At 41.2% G+C, this 6,164-nt stretch overlaps 1 pseudogene; it reads right to left on the bottom strand.

Annotated features, from left to right (window-relative positions):
• Window positions 1-1,186: 1,186 nt before the first annotated feature.
• Window positions 1,187-5,626, bottom strand: LOC142391257 (THAP domain-containing protein 6-like; annotated as a pseudogene).
• Window positions 5,627-6,164: the final 538 nt, after the last annotated feature.

Genomic DNA, 6,164 nt, shown 5'->3' on the forward strand with positions numbered 1-6,164 from the left:
AGAGAAGTGAGTATCATTGTCTGATCTTATCACTTCTGGTACCCCAAATATTGGAATAATTACTCTTGTAAGCCATTTAAGGACTTATTTCTCTTTTTCATTGTCTTGCCTTCCAGTTGGAGCAGCTGATTTTGAGTTGATGGAGGTGTTTAACAGGGCGCCGGCTGAGCTCACAAAAACTTTTCTTATAAACAGATTGATCTTCCTTTTCCAATCAGAGTGGCTCAGACCTCTAATTATTTAAAATGTTCTAAAATTCTCAGTTTGTTACTATGGTTGAGTGGCATCTCTTTAAGTGTAAACATAATTTTATTTCTATTTCATCAATTCTATCCAATGCTATACTGTTTAATTCAATTATCATTTATCTGCAGGGTTAGAAACTGCTAATTGTGTTGATATATTGTTTCTCTTGTAAGGCTCTCTGGTCACTGGCTGTTTTTGAATGCGTCATAAAAACAAACCTTATCTTGTCTTGTTATGAATCAGTCTCACTGCAGCTGTCTTTAAATGTCTTTCAGAGTTTTCCTCTTTAAGAAAGCTATTGGTGATATCTGAGCATTTTAATTGTTTCATAGATCTGCTGCAGTTAAATAGTTAAATGATTTAGTTAAATAGTTAAATGGTATATGGATATTGATCACTATTAACTCAGAATTGGTGAAGAGGGGCAGAGGAGACCTATTTAGATCAGCTAAATTTTTGGAGTTATGTTAATATGCCCTCTAAAATAATAACGGCTAACCTTTACTGCTTTAAGATGAGAACCGGCTGTTTGACATCTGACTGTCTGGCCTTGCTGTTAAATCCTGATTGTTAAACCTATGTCACATGGTCTGACTGTCTGATCTCAGTCCTGCTTCAGGTGGAAATCATAAAGTCTCACTTTGTAGAACATTTGTTTTTGTTCCAACAGCTTTTCAATCAAAGGAGGAAATATTCTGAACGCTCTGCTTGTGTAAATCTTATTTCAGCAACAACTTGTATGAATGTCTTGTTTTCCTGGATTTATTTTGGATATTTTATTGCTTCTCATCTCTTCACTGTGATTCTTGCATTGAAAAGCTGTTTTTAGTTTATCTAAGTACTTTGGTATCTCTCCCATGTAGTTCTTGTACTCTTAAAGTACCGGCCAATGATCACTTAGAGTCTGTAGATAAACGTATTGTTTGGACTGTCCTCGCTCTCAGGCTGAATGAGAGAAGAAGAAGCAGGATTGAGATGAGACACTCTTAGGGTGATAGTATTTTATGATAAAGAGAACAACTAATAACATTATGGAGCAGCTTGGAGGTTATCAGTTATCTGAAAAAGTGTTTGGAGCTTTTAATCTGTGTGATTCATTATTTACTGTGATGCTGCTGCACAGCTGATCTTTAGTTAGAACCCTTAGGCCCAGCCTCCGACTCTGTTGATTTTTTCTTTTTCTATTTTGTCTCTCATGTCTCTAAGTTGTGATTTTGCCACTTGTGCCTGAAGGGAAGCCAACTCCATTCTGTTCTGTTCCTGCTCTTCCATTTCATTATCAATGTATTGAGTGACGTGGGCAGCCCATAATGCATATGTCAAGCTTGCTAGTCCAACCACCTTTTTCAGCGTAGATTGCACAGAGGAAGTGAGTGAAGCTTCCACTGCTCCTCTAAACAGCATCTCAATGGTGTCACTTATGGCTGGATCCTCGCCAGTTCTATCCTGCCATAATTCTCTTACCCGGAGCAAATAAGCTGTCCCTCTCTCATTTCTATTAGGTGGAATTCGGCACAGTTCCGCTGATCTCATATGTATAGGGAACTTCTCTCGTATCTGTGGCCAGAGTGAATATACAAGCTGCTGGAGGGGCGTACTGTCTGGGTCCAGATCAGTTCGGCAGTCTCGTTCAATTTCTGTCAACATGCCCAATGACGTGCATGAGACAAATACTCGTCTGAAATCACCCAGGGCTGGGATTATTCCAGCACATGCTCCCAAGAATGCCTTAATCCATGGTGCCCCCCCTTTATTTATGTCTGGTAACTGGGATTTAATCATTGCAGTGTCCTGCAAGGAGAATGGATTATATGTGGTGGTAATGCGACTATCACTAGTAGTTGCCGTTATCAATGGCATCTGATGATAATTCCGACGGGTGTCTGTACAAGAGTGAATATTGCCACTACTCAGTTTCTGAGCAGTGACATGTGGCAGATCCCGACTTTGTGACCGGTCAATCCGATTTACCTGTTCAATCGGTTTTCTTTGCTCGAATACGGAAGTCAGGTCACGTACTGTGGGACCACCATGTGCATCCCCTGATCTATTTATGTAGACAGGTTCAGATGGTGTAGCCCATGATCGGGTTACAAATGAATCACTTGAATGTTCTGAGGCCGGTGGTTCCAGAGTTCTGGTGGTGAATGGATTAGTGCTCTGTCGCGTCGTTACGTTCAGGTACTCTTTTGCTTGTGTTTGAGAGTTAGTATCTCCTGGGAATGGAGCTGTTTGCAGTATGCCATTTTTAACAACCACTAAATTACCCATCATGGGAGGTGTAGTGTTGGTTAGTGCCTCTGACTTAATTGGTTCAGTTTGAGGCATCTGTTTCTGGAGAGCGTCCAATAGCCTGCGGGCCTCAGCATAAGGAGGAGGAGAAGACAAAATTGTCTTATCTTCCTCGGTTCCCGTTATGTTGTGTAGAGGTGTCTTATCTTTTTGTGTGACATGATGTGTCCCTGGAGAAGATTGCGTCCCTGCTGGCATAAGGTGCTGTATTTGTGCGGAAGACTGTGTCTGACAGGAGAATTTGACTTCACCTAAAAAACACTGACAGTCCGCGAGAAATATTGATGCCTTTTTTTCTTCTCTATCTACTCTCGCTCTTTGCAGTATGCCTGCCTCTTTTAGCTGTGTTACTGCTTGTTCTTTACTTCCGGTTGCTTGTTTTAAGAAGATACTGAACTCACTCAGCTTCGGCGAAGCCCCTTCCCAGCATCCTCCAAACATTCCTCTTTTTTGCATCTCTCTAGTCCAATCTACAAACCTATCAGTCCCCTTTTTTTTCTTCTTCTTTTGGGACCTTTTTTTTTTTTTCCATCTCATCAAGGTGTCAAATAGTACCGGCCCCAAAGAGCCGGGTTCACATGTTTTCCACTCATTGATCATTATTTGTGACATATTTAGATATTATTACACGTGTTAGTCAGAATGGGTGAAGGGCTCAGTGCCCAAGTGGTAGGACCCGTATCAAGAAGCTTCTACACAAGTTCTAAACCTCCTGTGCACTTGATTCGCTCGGGGTCATTTCCCAGTCCACCACTCGTTTTACTTCACCAATTTCTGAAACACCTTATCTTACTTCCCCCCTTTTTCTATTCCAACCCCAATATGCACAAGCCAGTTGAGATCTGTTTTCTGTCACAGCAAAAATCTCTTCAACTGGCGAACCACCCCCACAGTTTTATTAAAAATAACAAACTCTTTCCCTGTGTCCTTTATGATTTGTCAGTCTGACCACCACTATGGATAAGTTTACGGACCCTTCCCATGAGGATAACACTTTATTCTTCTAGTCTAACCACCCAACTGCGGACGTTTTTACGGACTCTTCCCATGAGGATAACACAACTCAATTATTAATTAATAGTCTGACCACCACTGTGGATAAGTTTACGGACCCTTCCCATGAGGATAACACTTTATTCTTCTAGTCTAACCACCCAACTGCGGACGTTTTTACGGACTCTTCCCATGAGGATAACAATTTAGAAGAAAACCTCTCACACGGTTTCTTTTATTTGTTCGAATTAAACTTTTTGCAGGACACTTATTTTCTTTCCCTATGTGAGACTATTGTTTTTATACTTTATGTGTGACCACTCAATAAACCAAACAAACAGTAAATTTATGCTTTGATTTTTACTGATCAGGGGACATCTTAATTCAGACAACTTAATTTAGCTTGTCCAATGTGCAGAAATTTCACATATATTCATATATAAGAGATTTTTATGCTCACCTCATTTCTCGGGCCCCTCGAGTTGTCTGAACAAAGTGACCCCCTCAATCAGCTCCGGCAGTCCTTCCTCGGAGTCAGTCCAATTCACGGGGTCGCGGCACCAGCTGTTAGACCCGATTCTTTATATTGGAAGCCCAAGAACCAGTTGGAGCAGTCGTAAGTTAAACAAAGTGTTTATTGGAGGTCACAGGTCAAGTATCAGTGCTGGACTTGGAGAGACAGAGTTTTCGCATGAAATCCGTCCGACCAAGTCCCGAGATCTGGAAACATTTCATATTTATGTTCACCCTTATCTCAGAGGTTGTACCTACATCATTGAATATTTACTCATGCTGTGAGCAGGCCATCCACCATCTTTGTCATGTTCTTTGGATGTGATAAGCGATGTGTGTGTGTGCGTGTTGTTTCAGGCGTGCATCTACTGCACCAGACCTATCTGTCCTAAGAGCCGCTTTATCTGACCCAGTTATTTTATCCCGCTACGTCATCTTAAAGTCTCGGACATACATTTGCGTTGTATGAGCAGATTGTAACGTACAAACTAGGAACATAGATTATCTAGAGAACTACAAAATATGAATACATAAAGTCTAAGACTTAAGCCAATTTATAACAGGTATTTGGAGTTTAGGTCTGATACATTAAATTCAATGTTACCTGAGTATAACTCAAGACTCTCTTTCAGCTCTTCATTTATGAGGTCCTTCAACCTAAGATCCTCCAGAAGACACCGCACTGTTTTCTTTGCCCTCCGTTCTCGGGCCTTTGTGTTCGCCATCTCTTTCTCTAGACTCTCCACCCTAGCCAGGGCTTCACTGAGTCTAGTCTTTAGCAAAGTGGGAGACGGAGGCAATGCATAGGTGTGGTCCTAGTAGAGAGAAGGAAGAAAATGTAAGTAATGTAAGTAATGTTCATGATGCCATGATGCTCACTGCTGTTTGGGGCATAGCTAGTATGAATACTCACAAGGTTGGTAGGTAAAGGTTCAGTGTCTCGCTGAGAACAGTCAATTAACAGGCTCACTTCAGCCTTCCTTGAGGCTTGTGTAGTCCTGGTTGACACTTTCTAAAATAGAAGAACAAAATACTTTAAAACAACTTGTACAGGTGTAAGTCATTCGTTCATCATTCATTGTCATTAAAAAAAAATTTCATTTTTCATTTTCAGCAAGCTTAGTGATTCACCTACTCTTTTGAGATGAGTTGGGAAACTGAACACTGATGGTATAGTTCCATCCCTGAGCCTGACAGTCTGGCCTGTCCTGTCGAAATCCTCTGGCTGAAAGTGTTGACTACAGAGCATGGACCTTTCAGTGGCGGAAAAGTTTTCCCTTTTCAGAGCAACTTCCTCATCAGTTTCTCTTTGGGAAACCTTAAAAGGGTGAGAAAGGGTAGCTAGCCAGTCAGTCAGATTCATAATACAGGTGCATCTAAAAAAACGCAAAGATTCTAGTGGCACCTAACTGTTATTAGCTCTCAACATAATACATACTTTATGAAACATAACATACTTTTATAATGGCAAAATAGGAATACTAACAATTGTTCAGTCTTACTTGTGAAAGGTAATTCCTCGCGATCTTGACTCTAGCGTTCTGATGGTAGAGCATCCCCATGCTGAGCAGAACGCAGGCATATTGACGCAACTGACTCCCTAGCAAGATGGCGGCGACATTTAACGCGACCCAGAGGCGAAAGGGGCGTCTACCTATAATATGTCTATGCTTCAGATCATGAATATCTGACGTTGATTCCTGCTTTTAAAAGAATCAATGAGAAATCCCCAGTGAGACGACACTGCCACCAGGAGGTCAGATTGGAACATTACACTATTGTTTGGATCCAGCACTGTGTTCTTCAACAACCTTCAGTTTTACAGATCATTACGGAGGTGGAAAAAGTAAACACAAACTACTGAAAAACAATGAAGCACAGAAGCAGCGCTCAGTGTGATTTGGGAGCAGGAACCCTTGAAAGACTTCTGGGGACTGAGGGAATTTTCTTCAGTTTCCCGTCCCTTCATTCATTTGCCTTTTTGAAGCACTTGTTATTACTTCTTTGAATTGGCTGATGTGACAATTCTTCATGCTGCGTCCTGCTTTTGATTAGTTTCAGGTGTAGCCTGAGTAAGAGGAGAGAATAATGCAAAACAGGAAACTGCAGCACTGATCAGA

This window comes from Odontesthes bonariensis, chromosome 11 (genome assembly GCF_027942865.1).
Source record: "Odontesthes bonariensis isolate fOdoBon6 chromosome 11, fOdoBon6.hap1, whole genome shotgun sequence".
In the NCBI taxonomy this organism is placed as follows: domain Eukaryota; kingdom Metazoa; phylum Chordata; class Actinopteri; order Atheriniformes; family Atherinopsidae; genus Odontesthes; species Odontesthes bonariensis.